Source organism: Lissotriton helveticus, chromosome 3_1 (assembly GCF_964261635.1).
Source record: "Lissotriton helveticus chromosome 3_1, aLisHel1.1, whole genome shotgun sequence".
NCBI lineage: Eukaryota > Metazoa > Chordata > Amphibia > Caudata > Salamandridae > Lissotriton > Lissotriton helveticus.
In genome coordinates, this window is record NC_136061.1 from 476,510,735 (window position 1) to 476,527,548 (window position 16,814).

Consider the following 16,814-nt stretch of genomic DNA (forward strand, 5'->3'; position numbering starts at 1 on the left):
ACGAGTCTCGGCAATGACGCTGAACATCATGTGATTCTGGGCAAATCACGTAATCTCCATGTGCCTTAAAAAACAAAAAAAAACAATGAATGTGTCCTCATGTAATACAACTGGTGCTATGTAAAGCTCTCTCATACCCGATTCGGGTAAAGTTTGTGTTATATAAAACTCTGTAAAATAAAATATAGATAGTCCGGGTCCCAAACATGTACTCCTCAACGATGCAACAACGAAATGCATTTACAGTCCTCACTTATTTTCTCTATATTGTTAAACCAGCTGTTTCCATAATCTCTCGCCTACTGCTAGATATTGAAATAAATGAGATGTACCGACTTGACATCCATAATTTTGAATAATAATTGATCCATGATCGAGTGGAAGATTCGACAGTGGTGGTTCAGGCAATCTTGCAATTTAAACAACAAACACCAGTCCTCTCAGCGCCTGCTGAACTCACATTAAGGCGGCAAAGATACGGGGTACTCACGACATATCAAATATACATACAGGCATAGAAATACATATTTTAAGGAAATCTAGGCTTCAGTACTGTCTCAAGCAATCTTTAGTTTGCAGTGCAATGTATGTGTTTTTGTCTGTCTTGCCACCTGTCTTGGGGCTGCATTCAACAGATGTGTTGGCAGGTCAGGCTAAATTAGGCTTGGTCACAAATCCAGTCAGGAACCCCCTCCAGATGCCAACAGGCCCCTGTCCATGACCTTGGTTACTGAGTTCATCCTCCAATACTGCAGTGTTTGTCCCACACCTCAAAGCATCCTTCTAATTATCCACTGCTTGTACACCTGCTTAAGTTAACTCAGCACATTCATGACCAAGTGATTATCATCTGGCCAGACATGCTTCTGTACCTACAGCAGAGAACACTGTAGCATCTTTATTTAGCATCCTGAGGCCCAGGGCTGCTAGGTGTAGTATTCCCCCAATATCTAATTTCGGGTATCATATGTGTGTGTTTATAGAGGCACTGAAAGCACATCGCACTGGGACATTCCTTATATTTGTCACATGCAGGAGGCCAGTTCTTCGGATTCTTTATGTATTTTACAAATTAAGTTTTCCCTATTTGCTGACATGTAGTACTCCCTCCCCCGGTACCACCCTGCCCCATATCCCCTTCCCTGATGGGGGCCTTCAAAAGTAGTGGTGATAGGGCAGGGGCGTAACACAGGCCCCCGCAGCCCACGCGGAGCGGGGGGGGGGGGCCCTAGCTCCAAGGGCACCCTCGGCACTGAACTCTGGACGGAAGAGCTCCTGATTGAGCGCGGAGGGGGCCCCCCTAAGTACCGTGCTGGGAGGCCTCCTCACTTTTCGTTACACCAGTGTGATAGGGCCACCCTCATGACCGTCCTGGTCACCTATAAGATTCAGCTCCGAGGCATTGATTATGCTTTTTCACTGGCTCTCCCCAGGACCCACCCCCAGCCAACATTGATAATTAATTAATTTTATAACCTCCGCTAATGTTCTTCAAAATCATGCAATGCATGTTCTCAGGTTTTTACATATCACTAGTACATCTCTGAAAATGTATATGTATAAATAAGTAAATGAATTGTGAGTTCCTCAATGCATTTCATTGTCTGGATCGGTTTTCTATGCTTGCACTCATCCTCTGCCCGTTTGTAAGCCCAGTCTCTCTAGAGCACAGAAATTACCCTTAGAATATCTAGTAATGCTAACCACTTTGTGTCATTTCCAAGTTTATGATAACCACGATACAGAAATGGGTTATGTAGGATTGGTAATCTGCATCAGGCCTGATTGTCATTTTCTTCAGCAGTAGATCTGTCCCATTTGACTAGGCCTGTGCGAGATGCATTGCTATGTTGAAGGGAGGTAGTAACTCTCTAGAGATGCACAAGGCAATGGTTGATGCTTCAGCGTTATCTCAGCATACGCTGGTTCAGGGCAGTAAGAATATCTGTCAGGGCTGTTACTTCAAGTGGCTTGTCCGTGAAGTAGACATTCGAGGCAATAGGACTAAAGGGTATGAAACCTAGTGCAGACAAAGGACAACAAAAAATTGCGACTAGGTAGACAGTATACACCGACATCTAACTCAAGCACTGGGACCATATCAGCATACTCCTTTGACAAGACTCACAAATCACACACACATGGAAGATGGCAAGACTGGTCCCACTAATTACGCCATTCCCTAGGGTTATCATACTTTGCAGATATTAGCCTAAACGAGCACACAATGAATAAGACAAGTCTGACTCAAAATGGAAGACTGCATTTAGTTAGCAAAGTCGGATATACAGAGACCAGACGAACACTGGCAAAGTAGGCAAGGACAAAGCAACATGCATTGATGAAAAGTCGCCGCAAGAACAGACACCTTCTGTCCTTTTACATGCCCTCTACTTCATTATAAGCTGCAGACTAGGATAACCTGCTGGCAACAGCACGGGTCCCAGATGCCAACATCTGAGGTACACTTTCCAAAATCATTCAAGTAAGTAATTCTGTTCTCCAGTTTATTCAGTTGCAGAGGCTACATGGTTATTCCTGTTTGATTGAAGAAGGGTTCTAGATGTGATATTATGAAGGCAGGGCTCACCACTGTCCAGAAGACACAATGCCACATCCAACAGCAACAAGAGAGTGTCTTATCCCCATACTCCTTTTTGATCTAATCCACAAACTGATAAAAATGTTTTGTAGGTTTTCTTACACTGGGGTTCGTATGGCCGGAACATCCTGGTCTTGGGTATGTCCCTGGCCATGTTGCTATGATTAGATCAATATAGGATGATAGCCTGCTTGATAAAGGTACGGGTTTACGTTAGAGATGAAAGATACATTTCTTGAAAGAGGGTTAATGTGTGATTGGCCCCAGGAGAAATATGAGACTGTGGGTAAAAATTCATATCTTGAAGACCAAGGTGAACTAATTACCTAGATAGCAAAAAGCTTCAGCAACGTGTTAATGCCCAGAAAGCAAGGGGTGGGTTTCCTACTGCCAATAGTTATCCGAGTTAATGTGCATACTTTTGCTTTTGATTTTTTACATTCTAATTAGGTGCACTTTTATGTGTCATTGTTTTTCCACCATCCATCCCTACCTATGTATACTCCACGTCAGGGTATACACTGAGCAGGGTAACCAACTGGCACAGGTAAGAATCTGCAGCTGCAGCCTTCCTATGTTTTTTTTTATTGCAAAGCAAAACAACATTTTACAAAGCAAAACAAAATGTTGCCTCCAGCGAGATCACTTACAAATGACCAAGTAAGAGCCAAATAAGAGTGCAGGAAAACGAGACATGTAATGTGTTCATCCAGATTATCTTTCATTTCACACAGTGTATGCTCGCCAAATATTTACCTTGAGTCACTACTAGAATAATTAGTTTCCATTTAAAAGTGAAAAATGACATTCAGATATCTAGTCCTAAATCCACATTTGGTTTAGAAAAACGTAACAGTGGTTAAGACATTTCCCTGCAAAGCACAATCAGCACACAAAACATGGTCCCCTCTAATACTTATCCAGGGACCTATGGGGAGCTCCAAGGTTTCTATTTCACCCATCATCCTCAAAACCTACATGACTCACGCAGTAACCATTTTCAACAGCCACAATGCTGTTAAAGAGATGTACACTGGCAATCCCCAGGCCAACATCATGAACCCAAATGATCTAGGAAACAATAGATAAGTACATTATTGCCTTTGGTAGGTATAATAATGTCTGATCAGTAACTGGCCCGACTGGGTTCCTGCTACTTGGTCACATATAATCCCAGGTCATGTGTTTTGATTTGTTTCACTTCATGTGTGGTTCTTTAACACCTTCATGTTTGGTAAAAAATCTCAGAAGTGAAGTTTCCAATGACCCAACATACAACACACAAGTCAACATTGTGCACGAGGAGGTCTTTGCTTCCCGCCTCACCAGTTCCTTTCTTGTAGAATGAGGAGCGGTCAGTCGCCCTCAAGTCTTCTGATAGGGCATCTGTTACTCAAAATCTGCCTAAAACTGAAACTAACTGTAAATGTGTTTGTTCCTTTAGGGTTGGCAGTGCAGAGAGGAAATCAAGTGAGCGGACTTAGATGGATTAATGTGGAACAGTTGTTTCACAATAATTTCTCACATATTGTTAAAGCACTTCACTGCGAAGATAACGCCATTTTAGAATCATTATTAAACTTTCCAGACCCCATCTGTCCATGGAGAGGAATTCTGTTCTCAGTAGTTTTGAGGTTTGTTCCCTTGCTTCATAATAGTGTTTCCAAAATAACTAGCTATATTAAAATTCAACCACAGAATCAGTTTTCAGAGATTGTTTAGACTTGATTGATGACCAACGTGCAAATGTGACCGGTTTGCAGCACACATACACTTGGTTTCAATCCACAACATATCCAACGCTCATGTTTCATCAAAGAAAAGTGTTTTAGAATTGTTGCTGATTTTAACAAGCATTTTCAATGCAATAGGTCTTGCAATGACAGTGTTTTGAGCTATTGCCATTGAATTTTTTTCCCCCTTCGTAAAGCATTAATCAAGTAATGGCGTTGTAAATGACAATGTCTTTTACTCCCTTTGACAATGTGTAATTATACATCCACTTTATACACTGGCACACGGTGTAGTGCTTTAACTCTTGGTTTTGGAGATGGGGTCTATACCTTAATAGGAGTTTTGCCAAAACGTAGAGCGTGTTATAATTGGAAATACTACTTTGTTTGGTTACAGCCCTGAAGAAGTCGATGTGTTGTTTGTTGAAACCCGACCAAACACGTGTTGGCTGATGTGGTATTACCAGTATGATATGAAACTAAGAAGAAAAGAATATTGAGAAATAAACAGAACAATGTCAATATATATGGATTGAAGAGACTTTATTTGGCTTTGGATAATATATGGACTGGTATTTGTGTTATTTACCTTTGATTGGAACGTGGAGTGCTCAGAGGAATTTTTGGTAATTATACATCCAAACAGACTACCAATCACTGACGTCAGTCTGGAGAACACTACATTTTACTAGCTAGCAACAGCCACACAAGTTGCAAAAATCGTTCCCACTGGGAGCAAGCGCATCACGAAATAGGGTTCAGTGTACGGTGTCCGTGAGAAAAATTTGACACTGCCTGCAATAAAGGTGAGGTGTAAAAATGCGCCACTGTGCGCTTAAGTATCAATCACGGGCGAAGCAGTACAAAGATGAACCCGCATTACCACATCACATCGGATGACACTCGCATAAAGAATGTGCGTCCAGCCATGTGTTTGCTTGGCTTTTCATATACAATGTTCACAGATGAACACTACCCACTAATCTGCCGTAGGGTAGCTGAATGCCACGCTCCACATACAGCAGACACAAGAGTGCACACACTGCGTCGATTGATATAAACAAATTATGCTTTCATTCATCTCTTTCGCGGGGTGCCCGAAAATGTGGTCTGTTGGGTTTTCTGCATTCCTCTATCTACCAAACATTGTTGGCAGCTCGCGCCTGTGCAATGAAAGTGTTTTTAATGTTGTCCCTGACAGGTTATATGCTAAATGCTGTGGGTCCAAATGTTTTGTGACACTGTGCTGTTTTCTGCCACTAATACAATGCAATATCAGGGCACATTATACTTGAAAACAAGCAAAAACACTCATCGTTTTCGAAGTGTGAATATGGGGACCCCTGGTGGTCAGGTTGGGGTCACGCATTGCTCTTACCTGAAGGGGCTTCATAGGCTGCTTGCTCTCAGAGGCTTTCCTGTTGCTGGGGGGGTCCCTGCCGCAGCAGTGACGGACATCACTCAGGTGTCTGCGGTGAGGGGCTGCTGCGGGTGCCCTGTCCCGGCTCGAACTCCTCTCTGTTGGTACAGGCCCCAGCCTCGCCTCAGTCACTATCCCATGCTCCGTGCAAGGGGGGCTGTGCGTTCCCCCCCACCCACCTGCACTTTAACGTCTTGTGCTCCGCTGAGCCGTCACCAGCGTCCTCTCTACCTACACTCAGGTCACCTCACTAACCACGTAGTAAACACAGGCACCCTTTTTTAAAGTGGAGGAGGTGACGAGGAGGAGGAGCAGGAGGAGGAAGGCCGACACAGCCTCCAGACAACCCCATCCGAGGTGTTACATCAAGAGAAGAGAGTGAGTGAAGAGATTGGTTTATCTCTCACACATAAAAGGGTCCCGTGGAGCATTTACTTTTAAGCTGTCAGAGTTTAAGAGTCGATATACGTCTTGCCTGGTGTGTGTAGGCTGGAGCAATGAAATCTCAATAGTCCAATAACAAGAGAAGGAAGTCAGACGAGCCCGTCCAAGTGGGATGTCTGTGAAAGAGAAAAGTCTACGTCACACTAACCTCTTTTCCAATGGCTACCCACCATTTAGCATAAACGGTGACGTTGGCCAATGGGAAAGAGGGGCAGGGCTTAAAGCCCGATACTTAAAGCCCCTCTAAATCATAAAATCTCACCAGCAACACTGCGCATGCGCAGCCTACGCAGGCGAGACCTAAAAAACAGGAATGATAGCTTAAACTTCTTGAAAATTGCAAATTCCAGTACTAAATTGCCGATACTCCAGACCGATCTGGTGAGATCTTCAAAGGGATTGAACAGTGAATGCATTTCAGAAAGATGAATTACGATCCCAAACCATCCATGTCCCCTTGCCTGTAATACATAACCTTCACAAGACAAACATAAGCCCTACTAAACCCCCATTCTGGCCTGTTTTGTTCAGAATAAGTAGTGTCTTGAAGAAACATTATCACAATCCATAGATCACTTTGTCCACCCAATAGTGTAAGAAATGCCTTCACGTTTTGAGGATGCGAAATCGGTGCTCTTAAGCACGTGCCATTTGCTAAATCTACAGAGTGGCTGGTGACAGTGGACACACAATCAAGGGTGATTTTAAAAGAATCAAAGACTCTTGTCTTTCATTCATTCTTATGTTCATGGAGTTGTCGCTTGGGAAAACCTACTAGATATTTATTATTAATACAACAGGTAACCAGAAGCAGGCGAAATATGTGGAAAATGTGTGAAAACTGTTTGTAAGAAGAGGAGGAAGCATCTGCAGAAATAAAAGTGAATAATTATATTTCTGATACCATTGCCAAAGGAATGTGAAATGTACATCAAACAACACTTGCCATATTTAGGTACAAACTTCCTGAATGTTTAGAACACATGCTAGTTTAAACAGGACGAGTCGTGCTCTTCTTCAGCCACTCTTTTTAGTTACAATTTGAGATTCCTGATGTCAAGGTGTCTTTTTTCCACCACTTGCTCACATCTACAGCAGCATCTTACTGATTAATATGCATATAGACCATTACAAACGTTTCCTGTTTCAAAGTTTTGACATATAACCACGCCATGCTGTATTCTACATTCCGTTATAGGCCATAGGAGTTAATAGGAGGAAGAGCGATTCGAACTGAGTGGGTTTCCTGCATATACTCAGTGCCTGTATTGTTTCTAGTATATGTTAGTCCCTGTCAATGTGGCTGTGCATTCTTGGCTCCAGACAATACCTCTTCCTTTCTGATGTTTCTGCACACTGTCTGCAAGAGAATTCACGCAAAGGCAGAAAACCTGTGGGTAATCTGACAAAATTTACAGAACACTTTACAAAATATCTGGGTTTACGCAAATGTAACTACCCATGGTTAGATTTGTAGAAATAACTAGAGTTGTTGCCTCGCGTTGTCATAACCAATTATGTATGAAATCTGTGATGAAAACAATACCTGAGATAGGTGACGACACCTTTCAACAACACCCCTGTGAATTATCGAGGATGCCACATGCATGTTTGGATAAAAAAAACAATTAGGTACCAGCTTTTCCTACCATTTTCTCTGAAATCAACTTGTCGCTGGGCTGTTCGCCAGCATGTGTTTCTTTGGCACTGCCCTGTTTTTGTTCATCTGCTCATGATGACGCCACGGCTGCACCTCTCATTGTGAGGAGAGCGGTCCTGATTGATAGTAGATGCAGGCGCGAGATGATCCCGCAGCAGATAATGATTGATGGCGACCTTGACACTTGAAATTGTTCTCAGCGGGAGTGTTTTAGCTTCCACTGTTTGTGGATACTGTGTGAAGCTGGCAACCTCCCGCCTCCTCACATTGGCTTAGATTATATTGCATGTAGGGCATTGCTTTGGCACACCACTGCCGAACTGGTAAACCCCGCCTCATCATCCATCTAATCTTTGTGAAATTACAATTTGTCCCTGTAAATAGTGTCGTGTCACATTGTCAATAATTCAGTGTTTAATTTTTGCCGTGGTTGGCATCGTATGTTTTCTTGTTGTTGTAGGGAGTGAGAGAAAGGTAGAAAAAGAGGGAATAGATGCCTCGGAAAGTCGGGTTGAAAAGAAGAACCTGTAAAACTGAAATAAATGCACCTAAAGTGTAGAATGATGGAAGAAAGAGGCATGAGGTGAAATTAAGATTAGGCATATTATGTATTCTGTGGCCCAACAGCATTCGCCTAAGAAAAACGGTGGGACCTGCTCTTATGGTTTTATGATTTTTCGAATTGAACAATGTTTATGATATCTCAGAGAAGCAGGTTTGCTTGTATAAATGTAAATGCTGCACCAACCTGACTGACCTCCACGTTCAACAGAGGAATGCAGACACGGGCCTTTATGGCTGCCGGCTGCACTTCTTATGTCCCACACCTACTGTCACTGTGCTGTTTCCGGAATCTGAAACATGAAATGTATTTGTATTGGTTTATTTGTTTCTTTGCATTGAAATGTTTTTTATACCAACTGTATGCAAGAGTTACCTACATATTGAGTAATGGCACTTAAATACCCTGTAGTTACAATTTGAACCTGTTTTCATATTACAAGCACATAGTTATTAACTTAATTCGAATCTCTTCTGAGGTGGAGAAGTTTTTATCTTGAACTGGCAAAGAAGGATGGAACTGTTTAATAAATTAGTGGGCCGTGTGTGATTTAAAGGTTTAATCGTCCATACAAATGTTTTTATCGCTTTGTAATTACTGTACCTTCTGAAGGCAGCCTTCCATTTACTAATTTTATCCAGTGAATAGTCTGTCTCATGACTCACTGGGGCATATATTGATGTTGCTACGGGCTAATTAGAATATTGGCGTAAAAATATGCGCGTTTAGACCCTCCATAAGTTGTGATTTTCATTTTAAAGCATATTTGATTAACTGCCTTTGCTTCTCAATTTCAGGGTCATATAGAGCCTCTGTGGAACTGAATTACTTGAATGCCAAAATCACGTTGACATTTATTTTGTGAATTTTCGATCTTGCTCTACTTTTTTATAAAACGAATAATTTTTTTATGCTGGGCTCTGGGAGGTGTTTAGAATGGATGGGCTCCTCCGCTCTATCTCTGAACGAGAAAAGAGGTCTGTATATTCCTATATTAACTCTCAAGGATATTTCAAATGTCGTAAACCAGGGCTAATTGTCGTGACTGGAGAACTTTAAACAAATGGGGCTTAACCACTGCCCCAACAAGCGAAGAGCAAGCTGTATATCCCAAGCACACACCCTTAGAGGTCATTCTAGGAAGCAAGATATTACTCCACCGCCTCCCCTCAAGACATTGTGGGAAAAACAGCAGGGACAAACAGTGCTTTATACAGCCCAATTTGACAAGAACATTGCTAAAAAAGCTCTGTTTTACAGACCGTTCACAAGGCACTCTTCTGAAGCATTCCTATACTTCATGGTTTGCAGAGAGAGCACCTTGACAGGCGCTGCCACCAGTTTCAAACTGTAAAAAGCCCATGCGTTCACTTCTTCTTAACACTTCCTTCCATTTCCCCACGCTTTCGCCTTCTACTAGATTACTGTTATTCAATATGACTGAGAATCTACTTTCAGGAAAATGATGGGCAAATAAAAACTTCATTACAGAGATTTTACAGGCTCGTGTCTTGGAGCGCAACTGTACATTTTAACATTGCACTCCGCACTTCTTGCTTGCAAAGTGGACTTTGGCTGAGTTTTTATGTTTCTTACCTGCTGCAACCCCTCATCCTAGTTGCTGCTTTGGAGCCCGACGTCTCAGGCTCTGAAACATAAAAGATGACAAGAGCAGCATTTGGAAGTGGAACCAGATTTAGAGAAGCCACTCTTATTAGGCCTAGAACATTTCAGAGGCAGCTCAGGGGCCATGTCGTTGCGATATCCAGTAATTGCTGTTTACCTAGTGCACTTTGACTCAACTTCTATCTCTTCTTACCTGCTCTGACTTTCCATCATAGCTGATGCTATCAAGTCTGACCCTGAGTCTCTGGAACATAAGAGCTGTGAAGCGCAGCATTGGGAGACAAAGGAAGGTTTAAAGAACATGCTCTAAGTGGGCACAAAATATTTAAAGTCAGAACAGGGGCTGGAGTTGTGCAAGTGTTGCTGCAAAATGCAACCTGGCCGGAAGGACAGAGGGCCCGAGGAAGGCATAGCTGCAGGATTCAATCCAAGTAAAATGATCCTGAACCATTATTCAGTGATTGTATACAGCAGCCTTTAGGTTAGTACTTAATTTGTGAAAAAATAAGTGCCAGGGGCCATTGTCAGGAAGCCACTGCAGCTCGCACCATCCATTGCCCCCGCCAGCGCTGCCAATGATGGTACCAACACAACTATTAACCATCACCCTTTTGCAAGAGTGACAATTCATACTATTCTAAACCCCCCAAGCTATATGTAGGGGTGGCGTGGGTGTCCGGTATTAGTCAATCTTAATGTATAATGAATGAATAAACAGCTGATGTTATGCTCATACCAAAAATAGGCAAACAGCGCCACCATGTAGCAGACTCATACGCCAGTGCTGACAATTAAGTGCCAGTGTTGAGTCCCAGAAACCACAGGCTCAAATTAAGCACTGCTTTAGGTCAACCCCAAGCTCTTGATTGGATGGCAATCTTGTTCATCGCAGTTCTTTTCTCTTTATTTAATGGCTTTACTCTTTAATCTGTGTTTATCTCTCTACTGAATTAAGCATAGCTTGTTTAGCCTTGCTTTTCTCTCGATAAAGTGTATCATTCCATCTTTGATGTCACAGAGCTACTTTTCTCTTTTCTCCATTTAAATTGTTATTTAGCAAGCCTTGGGAGTGCATGTTCTGGTCTTTCCTTTACTTTAATGCTGGCGATCCTGCTTGTGCTCTTTCCCTGCTCCCTGAACCTCCCCAACGTAGTCTCTTCCCTCCTGCCTTCCTTCCAGCAATCCGCTAAAGCCTGCCAGGTGCCAGATATATGGACGTCAATTCACCAAAATGCCTGGGGTAGTGTACGTGATGTCATACACACTTTGAGCTTAATAAAATCACAGGAAGTGATATCCTATGACCAATTACATCAAATCACTTGTATTAGGGTGCTAACATTTTGTTTGAGAGTGGTGGCGGGTATAATGTTTGCCCTGGAATATCGCAAGCGAGTGAGCCATAACTTTTCCAGAAAGCCTCGGAGTGGGAGTCAGAGGCGTTTAGTGTGTTCTACCCCAAGCATTGTTTTAAAAATGAGATAAAATAGCTAATTTTAAAGCATAATTTTCATATAAATTTGTTAAATAGTTCTAGGCACTGATAGAGCCCTCATTAATTATTCAAGTCCTTTCATGGTGTGCCAAGACAATAAAGCCTGACCTGCCGCAGGAGTTCATCCCATTTAAAAATTAAAACGTGCCATGGGTACCCCGTATGTCAAAAACGATCTCCATTGTGCCAGGTCCAGCATTTTGTTATGTGTAACCCCCATTGGTCATTGGTTCCTCCTATATGCATGGGTCTCCACGTAGGCCAGAAATTTGCACGCAATATGCCAGTTCTAGAATTTTGCTATTAAAGTCATCCATATACCAAGAGTGACCCTTATGAGAAAAACATTGCCACTAATAAATAAGGCCAGCATTTTGTCATGGTTTCCTACCTAGAATATACCATGGTTCTCCTGTTTTATGATAAGAATTACCTCTAATATGCTACAAACATTTAGCCACATGGGCACTATAAGCCAACAATTTCCTCAAGTGTGCGTGCACTTGCCTTTCTCCACAGGTGCCCCATATGCCAAGAATTACCTCTAGTTTGCCAGTGCCGGCATTTTTGTCACAGGTGCCATGCCTGTCATGCTAAGTATTGCGTTCACTATGCCAGCATCAGTATTCTTGCCATGGGGGCTACTATAAGTCAAGAATCCCCTTCAGTATGCAAGGACCAATGGCAGACACACAAGCACAATACCCCATTCCCTCACTCTCCATCATACTCTTCCTCATTCATTTTCACTCATCGGCTACCACTCACTTGCAGTCACTCCTTTTCTGATTTACTCATTCTCACTGAACATGACTCATTCATGCTCACTTACTGACACCCAATCTCACCCACTCTCACTCACTGACGATCAGAACTTGTCTCTGACTCCCTTTCACTGGCACACACAAGCTCAAACATATGCATGCAGTCTCTCAAATAAACACACTTCCCAGTAAGCAAGCCCACAACGCAGATTTTAAACGCATTTTTACTTAACTCAGTTGCCAGTGAAGGCCTCCATTTTTGATACATTAATAATGAATAATCGATTTTTATTCTCTATTGTTATAGTAAAAACGGGCAAATGGAGCCCCAAAGTCCATAAAGGCCAATTACCACTGTGTTCCTGGCACTGATATGAAATGGCAGTTCCAGAACTCAGAAGGAGCAAACCAGGCAGTTTTGCCAATGACAGATGTTTTGAAAATGTGCCGGCATCAATAGAACCAATAGTGACAATCAGGCATGGTAAAACTATGGAATACATTGTTTTCTATACTTAAAAGTATAGACAATGTTGTTTCATGTACTTTAAAGATGGATGCATCATTGCAAGACATCAGACATTGTGAAAGTATGGAATACACGTTCATGTTTTCAAGATGACCACTGTTGGGTTGTGTTGTGTCCATCACGTTGCGTCATGCAATATTTTGGCCACCTTGAAACAATAGAAGACAAGGTTTTGCTATACTTTCAAGTATAAAATACAATTAATTGCAAGTTTCGAAAAATGTTTTCTGTATTTCGACTTTGCCAGTGCTGTTGTATTTTAAAAGCATTAATCATTGGCAAAGCCAGTAGCAGCTGATATGTATGCAGCACCATGAATCTCCTCCCATATCTCCTCTATCTCTGGCCTCATCTCTTTACTTTATAAAGCCACACCTAGCTTATTTAGTGATGATAGAAGTTCTTTAGCTAGCAGATATCAGTAAGGACAAGGGTTGGTGCCATTATAGAGTGGAAGGATATCTAACTGCATACCTTTAATTTAGATGGCTACTTACACTTAAACAATAGGCCAGTAAAAGCAATGGGGGAATGATAGATACATCTCTGAGGATTTGGCACATATCACACACTAAAAGTGATAATAAAGGCATTCAATTATCAATTGGACAAGTTTGATGTTTAGGTGGAGCTGCAGAAAATTGTAGCCTCCTACTTCTCCTCAGCTGAGAACAGACTGAAATTCTTGCATACCCCTATTCAATCAGTTAAGGAGGAGAGTGTTGCTACCAGTATGTCACTGACATTTGACAGTCTTCGTCATTATTGCAGGGTAACTTTAAGAATAAAGAATGATAGACTTCCCTATGGCAATGTAAAAACAGCTCTTTACTGTTGTGGCAGGGAAATTCCAAGTCCACATCAGTAAACAGCCGGTCTCAATCTGCAACTTCACAGGCAGATTCTTTTATACAGAGTTAAACAAGAGGGGTTACAAAAATTCTGAAAAAAGACTACTGGTCAGTTAAATATTGGTATATATTAATTATAACAAACATGAGGTCACATGTGACCCTAAACTTTAATCTAATTCTCTAGACTTTCTTTATCGCAGTTTCTAATGATACTTAACAAAGTATTCATCTACTTTTGAATGCATGTGTATTTTGGGTTGAATGCATGCTTGTTGGTTAGTGTGATTTACCATTGTGCCCTTAAGACTTCTTATCAGATTCAGTGTGTTCTTAGCTTATTTGATCTCCTACTCATGTTGTCTAATCAGGTTCAAATCTATTTAAAACACAGACTAGAATTGGGCTTGCTTGTGTGCCAAGGCCTTAAATTCCTTCAATCTTGCTAAACACAAGTGTTGCTTTAACTATGAACGTACAGGTCATGCACTCTGTTCTAAAGTAAACTCTTCACCTCCCTCTCATCAGCATGAGCTTTTGGCCTGCACTTTTCTTTCACCACATATAGCTGTGTGACACTCTGATGTTTGCTGTTGCACCATGTTTTCACAATTCACATTTCTCATAACATTCCCCCTCCATGAACATGTGATCGTGTAATGGTAGAGTTTATTATTTCAACGTAGGACTTGGAGAAAATTGTTGGCAGACAATACAAATATGTAGGTACATTGTAAGCATTTAATGCAGATTGGGAACACACCCAATCTTGTTGTATTTGCATAGACAAGGGATCTCTTGAAATATGAGCTAGTAAATGCAACTGATCAAGAGTTATCATCAGCAACGCCTGTGGCATCACAGGTTACCTATAGATAATTGCATATATATTGGGTCATCTCCTGACTGAGAGCACCCTCTATCCTCCCATAACTGTTTCTCATGTGAGGGGGCAACATCCTGCAAGTCTCGCAGATGTAAATGTGCTGTCTCAGAATAATAAAGAGTGGCACTATCTATTTTAGGGTTAGATTCAGATTCTGGCAGCCAGGCAGTCTGAGCCAGCAGAACATTGACCTGTAGCGAACCTGATGGCACAGGCGGGGGAGTGCGCCTAGCTACATCTTAGCTGCCCAATCTGCTAGTTCATAACCCATACACAAATGGTATGTGCAGCACATTTCACTACTGCCACTGCCTGTAGTAACGCAAGTGCCTCTATTAAAGACTCTAGGAGGTTCCTTTGCATAACAGGACTTACACCTGACTTGAGGAAACCTATCCTACCCCATCTCATAATTCTGGAATAAACAGTGGTAGTCACATAAGCTTAATCTATATAAATTGTGATAACCTTCCCTGCTCCTTTCTTAAGAGCCACTATCAGTGCTAACAATTCAGTTGCTTGTGCAGAATAATGTGCTGGTAATGTTGACTGCTCTACTATCTGGAGTGTATCAGAAGAATCATGCTGTTATGCTCTGACTACTGCTACACCTGTGTGTCTTAAGCCTGTATCCTGGTCAATAGTAGAGGAACCATCAACAAAATATATAAGGCTACCTGATATATGATCCTCTGTTTCTTGACTAGGTTCATTAGGAAGGCACGTTGGTTGCATAGTCATGCACATTGTACTCCGAGTCTAATATAGGATGGGCAAAGAAAGTTGCAGGATTCACTATCTGACACTTCACAAACTTCAAGATGGTAGTGACAGTATCACCCCATATCCTGACACTCTCTATGTAGTTAAGGTAGCCTTAGCCTTCTGAATGATAGCAAACACTGCATGCTCTGCAAAGAGCGTCCATGGTGCCCTCATAACAATGCAGATGCTCTTCTTCATTGCAAAGGCTGCAGTGGCAAGAGCTTGCTCGGAAGGTTAATGTCCTCTCATTACTGAATCCAACAGTCTACTAAAATATGCAATGAATTTGTGCCCCAAAGGATATTTCTGCACAAGGACAGCTGTTATCACTTGACCATTGCAATGACAAAAGTGATGAAACTCATTGGTATAATCTCTGAAAAGTCTCCCTCATCTCTGATGTCCATATTATCTTGTCATTTGCTTGTTTGATAGAAGCCATCAAATGCACTATTAGAGTCCTGTAATCAAACACCCATTGTCTCACATAATTACAGAGACCAAGAATCATCTGCATTCCTTTAACCTTTTCTGGCTCAGTCGTTTGCTGTATGGATGCTGCTCATTCAGTGTTTACTTGTCCACCAGAAGCTGAAAAGTAATTGCCCTAAATAATGGACTTCCTCCTGACAGTACTGGACTTTGTCTCTCTATACTTTGTATCCTTTCTGTGCAAGAGTGACTAGAAGAGAATTGGTATCTTTCCTACACTGCTGCTCTGTAGGGCTGCAAATTAGTATCTCAACGACATACTGCAACAATGTACTGTCACACAAGGAATTTGGAGAAATCATTTTCACTACTGTGAACATTGATGGTGGCACATCAGACAGACCTTACAGTCATGTCCTGGTTGCAGGCATTGATCGTTACCCACTTAAAGTAACAGCCATGATGGACAAAAAGAAGATTGCTAAGCAATCTAAAATTAAGGCCTTCATAAAGGTTTGCAACTACAACCACTTGCCAACCAGATACTCTGTTGATATTCCCCTTGATAAAACCATTGTCTATAAGGATGTATTCAGAGACCCTGCTCTAAAACGAAAAGCCGGACGTGAAGCCAAAGTGAAATGTGAAGAACGATACAAGACTGGCAAGAATAAATGGTTCTTCTAGAAGCTCAGGTTCTAAATTACAGTAGAACATTGGGACATTATTAAACATGTCTGTAAAATCCCCACAAAAAAACGAAATGCTAGGCAACTCACAATACCCTTGAGACAAACAAGAATACAAATTCTGACACCCGAACTAAAAGAACGCTGTCAAATAATGGCTGTCTGGATGAAGAGGGATGCTAAAAAAGGCATTCGGCAGATCCATACCAGAGAAATATTTAGCATCCTGAGGAATATTTGTCAAAAGGATGGAAGGGTCAGGAACAATTGGAAATTCTGGTACCCCTACATCATTCAGGTCTTGATTCTTGAACATGGTAAATCGGAGTGTTATAAGGAGACACTCCAAGGTAAAT

The 16,814-nt window shown here is 41.7% G+C and overlaps 1 pseudogene; it reads left to right on the forward strand.

Moving 5' to 3' along the window:
* LOC144823198 (large ribosomal subunit protein eL27 pseudogene) overlaps positions 1–16,456 on the forward strand; it is a 53,903-nt pseudogene extending 37,447 nt beyond the window's left edge.
* Positions 16,457–16,814: the final 358 nt, after the last annotated feature.